Genomic DNA, 11473 nt, shown 5'->3' with positions numbered 1-11473 from the left:
GATAATTTTTACTGGTTTCAGAAGTCACCATTTTAAAATGAGAAGCCTTTTCTTTTTGGTATCAGTAGTCACCCCATTTAGAAGATTTCAATTATTTCAAGAAGAGCAAAACATCTCTCAAGCACCTCAAGCAGTTCTACACAGTAAAGACCTTAGTGGATTTTCCTAAATCAACACAGAGACAACTCAACAACCAACGTTTTTTCTTGTAACCCTCGTTGCCTAGTCGCTCCGCAAAAAAAAATTATTATATATTTTTTTCAGCAACCTCCTTTTGGGCTTCTTGTAAAAGTAAAACAGTAGAACTAATTGTTTTTTGCTTACATTCAGGGCAAAAGCACAAACTAAAGTTTACAGTCATTGTCCGAAAAAAAACTATTTAAAAACAAAAAAGAAAAACTATTCGTAGCAGTTATTTGGTCCTGTTAAAAAAAAGACGATAAACTTTCGAACGAGCTTTTTTCAGCAAATAAAATCTACTATAATTAGCACCATCACAACCTTAGGATTCTTGTTTTTGAAAAAATTTGCGTCGCTGAACTTTTATAGGAAATTTTTTGGCTCTTTAGCCAAATTAGATTTTGACATCAAAAGTTCGTCGCTCTGGGTTGTAGCCGTTTTCATTTTAACCTGAAAGACAAGTATAACAACAACAGAGATCAAAGATGTTGCAAAGGAACAACGAAGAGCGTCGGTTTGCAGTAAGCATGTTTAAATCAACGGAAAGTTCTTTGAAAAGCCAGCTTGATTTGTTACTTAAGGCAATAGACGATAGAAAGAGCTTGCGATCATTAAATCTACTGATAAGCAGAGCCAAAACGCTGCAAACAGAATTGGACAAGAAGACAGAAGCAGTGTTGAGGGCGAAGACTCACCAGAGTACAGAAACTTCGATTCTCGACAAACAGAAAGCCTTAACATCCAGACTGCAGCAATCCGAACTGGAAGTTGACACATTGGACGATGATGGTCTATTAAGCCAGTCCTCAACAAGATTTCGCGATGACGTCACAATTCCCCATCGCTCAAGCAGCCGACGACTGGATTCACAACGATCAACACCAACACGTAATGTTATCACTGAAGAAACATTTGTCGAGCAAGCAGCCAGTTCACAACCGAACGACACAACAGTCTTCATTAATCCACCACCCATTCCTCCAAGACCAGTCAAGCCATCACTGTTCCTGAACAACCAGCAAATCCAGGATCCTCTTATTAGCCATTTGATAAATCAACAACAAAATTTTCATCAACAGAACAGAAACCAGTTTGTTGACTCCAACTCAACACATCGTGCTAGTCATTATCATCCAATGGCATCAAACACCCTAGAACAAACCAATGCTAATCATCAGCAAAAAACCTTCATTTTGCCGCCTCTCAACCTGTCAGACTTGGATCATCAGTTGAACCAAGAACCCAATTTTCTAACGGCAAAGGATTTAGAATTCAGCGGTTCTCAATCCAAACAAAAGAAGTTTGTTAACCGTTTCAGTTTATCTTTGACCCCTGAAAGTCAGAGAGGCTTCCGAAACGTCAACGTATCTTGTCCAACCCTTCAAGATGAATGTGGAAACCCATTCCTTGGCAAAGCAATTATTGACAAACTTCTAAATCATGGACCTGAATACTTGACAATAGATCAAAACCCTCACTCATCTAAACAAAACTACGTTCAGCCTATGCATTATTGTTTCACAAACAGTCTACAACCAACAACAGCTGCAAACGTAGTTTCGGACGTCCAGGACTGTTGTTTTTCAAAAGAACAAGATGTTCAACTCAAACCTCAAAAGCCTGAAAACAGTTTTGTGCAACGTGTCAGTTCTTTCAACATCGGTCCCAATGATCCTGTGAAACACACAACCCTGACAAAGAGCTTCCCAATTCAGGATTTAGCAGTTCAAAGGCCTCCTGTTTACCCATCTACTAACCCAGAGCAAGAAAACATCCAGTCAGTGCAGAGTGATCTACAACTTCTTACAACGCATTCCACAACCGCTCAAGAATCGAACAAACCAGTCCATAGCTTCAATCCGGCTACTCAAACCAGTATGGTGGATTTTGGTCAGAACAACACAAACTCTTTTTTATCATATCCTTTACCCATCAAAAACATGGCAGCTGAACCCGCTGTAAATCAAAGTCATTCAAACGACGAAATTTCGCACTTGCGACCTCCCCCTCTATCCAATCTTTATCCAGCTAACATCTTGCCAACTTCAAGCGTAAGGCAGCATCAGGCTCCAGTGTTTGCTACAGCTGGACAATTTGTCCCCTCAATGACCAATAGTGAACTTCAGCCAACATCCGTTGACCTAAAATGCTCGATCAAATTGCCGCCATTAAAATTGCAAAATTTTAATGGTAACCCCATGCACAATCACGAGTGGTTGAATAATTTTTTTTAAATGGTTCACAATAACATTTCAATTACTGACACACACAAAATAACCTACCTACAGAATTCAGTGTCGGGTAAGGCAAAGGATCTGATACATGCTTACTCTTGTGATCCATTCTATTATAATACAGCCCTCAACGAGAAAATGGGCCGCTTTGGCGACCCTTCAGTTGTTGTCAACGCTTTTATCAACCAATTAGAGAGCTGGAAAAGTAATAGTTCTTACAATAAGCAATCCTTCATAGCATTCTCTTCATTTCTAAAGAGACTTGTCCAGGCTTTTCAGAACCTAGTTTTGCAAGCCGACCTTCAATCGTCTACTTTATTGAGGAAAGCGAACGAAAAAATTCCCCACAACTTGCTTCTTAAATGGACTGAATACACCCTGACAGAGCATATTACAACAACTACCCTTGTTGAGTTTCAAAAATGGCTTGATGATCAAGCAATGTTTTATGACAAAGTAAACCAGGAAAATAGAACCAGTACCTTCACTCACAACAAAAACGGTAATTATCCTGCTGTGACAGCACAACAATCGGTTCAAGAACAGTTTAAGCAAACAACTGCAAGACAGTCTCAAAGGAACAATTTAGATCAACGAAAGGTTAATCACAACGGCTCGAAAAATGAGCAACAGTTTGCAAACCAGCACACAAATTGTGTTCAATGTCACGAACCGCATTTTGTTGCAACTTATTCAGACTAACATAAATTGTCCCCTGAAGGTCGATTTCAAACTATCCAGTAAAATAGCTTGTGTACAAACTGTTTAAGTAATCAACATCGCAGAGACATTTGTCTCTCCTCGAAGCTTTGTCAGGTGTATAATGGATTTCACCATACAACACTACATAATACAGCTAAACAATTCAGCAGAACACATGCCGCTTTTACTACCAGCAACGTCCAACAGCAAACTAAAACCTCAGGTCAACAAAATTGGTCATCGAAAGACAACAACAACTCACAAACGCAAAATTAGTGAAGCAACTCAGAATAAAATAACACAATTCAAACCCAAAAGCAATCTCAGGTACGGAAAAATTTTTGGAAATAATGATAATCAACAGTCGTCGAAACGTACGAATTTGAATGGACCTTCTTCCAGCCAAAATTTCAATGTCAACCAAATATCAAGTACACCGAAAGATTGGTTTGAGCAGTTACAGCTGCTGCCAGTATTGTTTATCAAAGAAGATAAAGTATTCGACACGTATGCTCTCATTGACCCCGGCAGTCAGTTTACGTTTTTATTAGATGCTGTTTTTGAATACACGGAACTCCCACGCAAATATCAATCTTCAACTACTGTTCAATATCTAAGCGTTGAATACGAAATGCCCCTATCAAAAAAAAGCAACCAATAACAGTTTGCCCTTTCAATCAGTTTGATGAAAAGTTCAAAATATCCAGAGCCTACAGCACCCCTACATTAAACGTTAATGCAGCCAATGTCACTGAGCAAAACTATGTTTGCGATGCATTCAATGAACTTCGACACATATATTTCCCAGACATTGCCGAAGGTAAAATTGGAGCACTCCTTGGTCTCAATGCTTTTGCCTTTACGCATCCTACTGAAGTAGTTCAAGGCACCGAAATCCGCCCCTTTTGAGTAAAGACAAAGCTTTGATGTACACTTGCAGGAGAGTACCTGAACACACTAGGAAACCGCTCTTCAAAATCTTCTAACAAATCGAAAGTATTTGTATACCATGTCTGTCGTAAAAGTCCAGAACAACCCTTGGACAATTTGATATAAGAATTTTGGTCCATAGAGAACGATGGTACCAGAAAAGAAGATAATACTATCACTGAAGATGAAAAGTCTGCCATTCGAATACTTGAGAATACTATCAACCACACAGGCGAAAGATATGATATAGATCTTCCATGGGAAGTACCTGCCAATCTTCAAAATAAATATTTTTCTGCCCTCAATCAGCTAAACAGTTTGAACAAACGACTTAATAATGATCCAAAACTAAGTGATATGTACCAACAAACTCTTGTCACAGATCTCGAGAAAAATTACGTCAAGCCAGTGGAAATGACAGACCCACCCCCTGAGAAAATATGGTACTTGCCGCATCACCCTGTTCAAAGCGCAAACAAACCAAACAAAGTGCGTCGTGTCGCCAATGCAGCGTCAAAATTCAAAGGCGAGTCACTAAATTCAAATCTTCCATGAGGACCAGACCTCTTAAACAGTCTAATAGGAATTTTGGTCAGATTTCGTGAAAAACCTATTGCTATTTCGGCAGACATTGAAAGAATAATCATGCAAATCGGCATCCGAAATGAAGATCAATCTGCACTACGTTTCCTATGGTCTATTGACAATGATGTGCGAGAGTTTTAATTCACCAGATTGATTTTTGGTGCAACTTGCTCACCATCTTGTGCAATTTTTGTCTTAAACAGATGCGCAGAGGACAACGTCGAGACATATCCAAAAGCACAGAGTGCTATAAAGTCTTATTTTTATATGGATGACTACATCCAGTCCTTCGACTCTCCTGAAAATGCCAACGCGACTGCATTTGAAGTAAAGACCTGCCTGAGAGCCGGTGGTTTCCTCCTCACAAAATTCCTGTCAAACCATCAACAGGCTCTTCAGTGTATTACTCCAGAAGACCTCAAGGAGCCCAATAGTGAAACAAGAGTCCTCGGACAAAAATGGAAACTTGAAAAAGATACATTTTTCATGAAATCCCTCGGAGAATTCCCTAAAGAAGCTGAACAATACACTCAATGGAAACTTTTCAGTCTGGTGTTATCGATTTTTGACCCAATTGGATTTCTTGGCCCAATGACAATAAAGTTCAAAATTCTTCTTCAGCAACTTTGGAAGATAGGTAGAAAATGGGACGAGTCACTCCCAATTGAACTTCTACATCCCTTACAAAAGCTCCTTAACAGTTATCACTCTATGCCTCAACTTGAAATTCCACGACAGATGACAACACAGAATCTACTGGAGACAGAGAAGCAGTTGCATGTTTTTGTTGATGCATCGATTGTTGCAACGTGTGCTGTTGTCTACCTCAGGAGCTTGAATAAGACCAGCAACGAAGTACAAACTGCATTCGTGATCGGGAAATGCAAAGTAGCACCCGTAAAACAGTTGAGTTGAGCGTTCCAAAGTTGGAACTAGAAGCATCTGTCACAGGTGTTCGACTCCTGAATTTTGTCAGACATGAACTCTCTGTTGAAATCAGCAATGTTTTTTATTGGACGGATAGTCAAGTTGTCCTTGAACGGATTGGTTCTTCCAAGAAGCAACCAGTTTTTGTTGCTAATCGCATTGCAGAATTAAAAAGTAAAAAGCAAACCTGACAATTGGAATAATATTGCGACAAATTTAAACCCAGCTGATCATGGTACTCGTGGTTTAGAACCCAAAGAAATTGAAGCAAAATGGTTTAAGCCACCAGATTTTCTCTCCACCAATGATGTCTTTGGTAGACCTACAAAGCAAATGACGATTTGTGCAGCAACAACACGATCTGCCCTAAGAACCAAGACACCAGTACTCGACCCTAAACAGTTTTCAACATGGACAAAGATTTTGCTAACGATAGCTACTGTTTTCAATCTGATCGACAGAGCGAAGAAACAGTGTGACAATCACCATCAATACACTGTTGAAGACATTGAATTATCAAAATTTTACTTGATACAAATGTCGCAAGTCAATAGCTTCCCAACCGTCTTCGAGTTGCTAAAGGTAGCCGTAAACTGGACCCGAAATTCAAACACTGGTCGTTAAACCCAATGCTTGATAAGAACGGTATATTACGCGTCTGTGGAAGGTTAATTTTTGCTCCCAGTGAACTCGAGTTGGCCAAGCGGCCAATACTACTTCATGCAAAAGATCACATTTGTCGTTTATACCTCGAACATGCCCATCGCATCTGTGTGCATCAGGGAACAGAAGCCGCTAAAGCTTTTGTACAGCAAAGGTACTACGTAATTGGTCTCCGCAGAACACTGCAGAGCATTAGATACAAATGCTTCTTTTGTCGACGTTTCGAACCGCAAAGCATTGAGACTTTTATGGCACCGCTACCTGATTGCCGCTTCCCGACTGAAAACAAACAATTTACATTTGCCAACTGCGGATTAGACATTTTCGGCCCATTTTACGTTGTGGAAGCAAAAGATAAGCTTCCAAAAGATAAGCAAAAGATAAGCAGAAACACTACGGCCTCATCTTTACTTGTCTGGTAACGCGAGCTGTTCACTTGGAAACCTGTCCAGATTTGAATGCAGACACTTTTCTGAACGCCTACAGCCGCTTCACTTCACGAAGATGTCAGCCCGCTGATTTGTACAGTGACAACGGTAAATCTTTTGTTGGTGCCAGAGAAGAACTCAAAAAGTGTCTGAATGATCTCGACAAGGACAAAATTCACAAAGCACTCGCAGCACAGAAAACCAAGTGGCACTTCAACCCACCTTATGGCCCTCATTTTGGCGGCGCTTGGGAGCGGCTGATCCAGAGTGCCCAGCGGACGCTCCTGATCATTCTAGGGTCAAGAAAGTTTACTTTCGACGTTTTCAGAACACAATCATGGTTGAAGCTGAAGCTATGATGAACTCCAGACCACTTACAAACGTGTCGGACGCCATGGAAAACGAAGAACCATTGACGCCAAACCATTTTCTACTTCAGCGTTCTTACAACTCTCTTCCCCCTGGTATCTTCCCGTCAACCAAGCCAGCTAACATGAAGTCTTGGAAGAATGTTCAACAATTCCTCAACCACATCTGGAGGAGACTGGTCCGGGAATACCTACCGACCCTGATAAAGCGACCAAACGACGGGAAAATGGACCGACCTTGAAAATGGACCGAAAACGACGGGAATTCACTCAAAGTCAACGATGTGGTGTGGATCCTGAAAGGCTTCACCCCACGTGGTATTTGGCCTCTGGGAAGAGTAGAAGAAGTGTTCCCTGGACGAGATGGTAACAACAGAGTAATTAAAGTGAAAACGGCTTACAGCACTTTCGTCCGCCCCGTGTCCGGTCTCGCCCGTGTTTTCGCTGATTAGCTTTTTTGTTGATATTTTTTTGCGCTCCGGTTTTAGGCAAAAAGGGTTGCACATAGTTTTATTCAATTTAATTTCGGTTTATGGATTCTAACTGGAATTGGAAACAATATTTATTTGGTGGATTTATTCGTGTTTTGCCCTCTTATTTTTGTTGCCCCTGTGGAGCATGTTGCGGATGCAACTTCAAGATGGCTAAATACGGAAGTTAAGATGATTTGCCGCAAAAAACTTGACTTTATGTCCCACATTGCTAACTGTCAGTTACCAAAAAACATGGAAACAAAACATCTGAATTTGACTTTTTCAATGCTAGAAATATGTTTTTCACTACAATAATCATGAATTTTAATGACATTAAAAAGTAAAAAAAAAACTTTTAGAGTTCGATATTAGAATTTTTTTCTAATATCGAAATCTAAAAAAGAAAAAAGCGGAAAAACAATTTTTTCGATTTTTTTTCTCATTTCGAAAATATTAGAAAAAATATGAATTTTTTTCTAAAATTTCAAAAATTAAAAAATGTCACAAGAAGCTCAATATGTGTCAACGAAGTGTCTGCTTCGCTCTTTCTATTAATGACCTATTCCGTCTGCGAATAAGGCTTGGTACATCAAGATCTCTGATCTCTATTTTTGCTAGGCCTCATCGAGTTATTCGATATTTTTCAGTATTAGTGGTTTTTTGATAATTGATAAAATTTTTAGACTATTTATAGATTGGGCTGATTGAAATACTTTGTACCCCAGTCGTGTGCTGCTGCATGACCAAGTCCGCAGCCAATGATCATAATCAAAAATCTTCTTGTTTTTCGATCAGCTATTATATTCATGAACATCGCTGTTACAAATTTCGGTAAGCTAATTGTTGTGTATTAATTTATCTCAGTTTGGAAGGCAAGTTGTATCTGCAAGGAATGTTTGTCATCGCGGTAACAACCGATGACAAAAGAACAAATTTCCACATAAAGATTTGTTTTTTTCTTAGAAGTGCGCTGAATTTTGATTAAAGTGTTTTTGTTGCAAAAAGCGTGATTCTGTAAATTCGCAGCATATACATTGACCAGAAGGAGATGTAAAGTCCGGATTTTCTTCCGGAATTTTTCCCTGCAGTTCAATTCTTTCCCTAGTCGAGAATGGATAGTTACTTTGTATGATAGTATACTTTGTTTAGGGGACAAAAATTGGCGCAGACTTATAGGTTACTCCAGGTGTCTTGCTTGTTACAATCCAAAGATTTGGGGTTGTATTGGAGCGCTGTTTCTGTAAGATGTTTTCACACTTTTTTCTGATGACTTTCTAGCTTTGGAAACGGGCTATACTGGTAACGCTTGACGGGATTAAATTGCAATAGAGGCCCTCAGCGGAAGTTCAAGGTGAAAGGTACCTTTTTGAAGTTTTTGACCCCAAAATTGTCCTGTTTTCATGCTTTTCTGTCTATTTTTGAGTTTTCTTCAGAATTAGTGTTCAAGTGACATTGTTTAAAGCCCCCAGTAGTTTTCAGTCAGCTCGAAATTTTTTTCAGCAGTAATTTTTCGATGTATCTAATTTTGTAATTCAAAATCAGTAGCAAAAAAATCTTATTGCTATACTACAGTTAAAGATGAAGAAGAGAAAAAGTTAAAAAGAATAACTAAAGCTACTATTAAAAAGCAAATTACAATTGAAGACTATAAAAACGCTATATATGAAGCTAAAAATAAATTGTTACTAATTATACTATTGATAGTAAGAATCATCATCTAGAAACAAAAGAACAAAACAAAATAGCTTTTGCTTCATTTGATGACGAAGATATTAAAGGTTGTAACGGTGAGTTTAGATTTTATGGGTCTTCGACCATGTTTCACCATAATTAATCATGTTTTATATAAATATTAGGAAAAAAGTATATAAATAAAAGAGTTAAGCTGTTTTTTTTTCAAGTTATTTTGGCAATTTGGTTTTATGTGCTTTTTACAAGGTATCACTAGGTACACTATACATCTGGCTTACGTTTATTGGAGTCAGTGAGGATAGAACCCAAACTATCCGTCTGATAACGGTTAATTACCAGCTTAACTTGATACTAGTGGATTGCACAAAGTGAGACGAGAAATGATTGTTATTAATTTCATAAAAAGTGGAATATACTGGATATATAAAAGGAAATAGAGTAATGGGGACATGGGTGCCACTCTCAGCTCTTTGACTTCAGTATGAGTAAATTCAGCAAGTTCTTATTAAAAATTACAATTTTTAAATTACAATTTTTTTAAAATTTTTTGACAAATTTGAAGGTTTTGTGATTTTTAGAGGCTAATGAAGCTCTTCGGGAGCTCAAAATGGGGACAATGGATGTATTTGTGAGGCAACAATTTTGTTTAAAAGATATGAATCTAATGAATTTTACCAAAATTTGCCATTTTTTTCATGTTTTTCAAAAATGTTTGTCGTTTTTTGTGTTTTTCGTCTGTAGGGACCAGTGTAATATTTTGAGGGCTTGAAGGGGGTTCACTGGATAGTTTTTTACAATAACTAACAAGTTCAAAACATATTAAATTTAGGAACTTAGCAATTTTTCTATAAAATTGGCCGTTTTTTCACATTTGTGGAATTTCTCATTCTTTTTTAACTCTTCCAATCTTTAAGCGCCAAAGAAAAATTTTTGAAGCCTGTTTTTGCGTTAGTAGATAAAATTTGCTGGCGCATTTTTAGTTTTTTGAAGACGTTGGCTCAAAGTTCTGGCTTCATATATCCAAATTTTTAAGCAATTTTTGTCGTTGTTCCCTCTGTATCTTTTATGTGCAAACCGGTTTATGCAGGCCTGTAAATAATTTATTCTTCATATCTCTACAAGATTCAATTGGTCTTGATGTATATCTCGTTAGTAGTAAAAGATGAATTTGCCATAATATTATAGTTTTTCCTAAAATTTTTTGGAATTTTGTCAATCTCAATTTTCCTGAAGTCAAGTCTTCAATAAAGTTTTTTGACGTTGTCGCTAGTTTCGAGCGCAAAGAAAAGTTTGGAGCAGAAAAACGACTACGGTTTTGGGGAAACTGACTTCAAAAAGTTGAGGCAAATCTGCAGCACATTTGCTAAGAAACCGTCTTTAACCTGATTATCCTAGAAGTGCTTACATTTCGAATGACGTTAATGTTTCTCTATTTTGTGAAACCTTTCTTCTTTTTGAGAAACTTTTTAAGCAAACAATGAAAAAAAACCAAGTTGCAGATAAAGCTTTGTTTTTCACTGGAATTTTGTTGAATTTGGTTTAAAATGTTTTGTTGCAAAAAGCGTGATCCTATAAATTCACAGCATACCCATTGACCAGAAGGAGATGTAAAGTCCGGATTTTCTTCCAGAATTTCTTCTTGCAGCTCAATTGTTGCCCTAGTCGGGAATGGATAGTTACTTTGTATGATAGTATACTCTGTTAAGGGCACAAAAATTGGCGCAGAGTTGGAGACTACTCCAGATGTCTCACTTGTTACAATCCAAAAAATTTGGATTGTATTGGAGCGCTGCTTTGAGGCAAGTTACCACTCTGGTTACTTGCCTCAAATTACCTCTCTGGTTTGAGGAAGTTGACTTCAGAAAGTTGATGCAAATCTGCAGCACATTTGCTAAAGAACGGTCTTTAACATGATTATCCTAGAAGTGTTTACATTTCGAATGACGTTATTGTTCCTCTAAATTTGTGAAACCTTTTTTTTTCTTTTTGAATCGAGTTAATCATTTGGTTTGCTGGTCAGATGACTAACTGCTTAGTTTTTCATTTAATTTTTTGGATTGTTTTGCAGGACTTGTCATGCTCTGTTTTTTTTATTTCAACACTTTTTTTAACAGCATCTGTTTGTTGAAACTGCCTTAACATTAGCTGATAGGAAAAAATAAAAATCACATAATACAATATAAACCTTGTTCTTGTTGATGTACTCCCAAGTTAATTTCATGGTTCAGATCATTGATTTTAAAAAAACCATCCACATCGTTTTTTTGCTACCGGGACTTGAGTCTCACAGC

This window comes from Convolutriloba macropyga, chromosome 8, assembly GCF_964194025.1.
Source record: "Convolutriloba macropyga chromosome 8, txConMacr16.3, whole genome shotgun sequence".
NCBI classification, from domain to species: Eukaryota; Metazoa; Xenacoelomorpha; order Acoela; family Convolutidae; genus Convolutriloba; species Convolutriloba macropyga.
The sequence above is the reverse complement of the archived record's forward strand: the minus strand, read 5'-3'. Positions refer to the sequence as shown.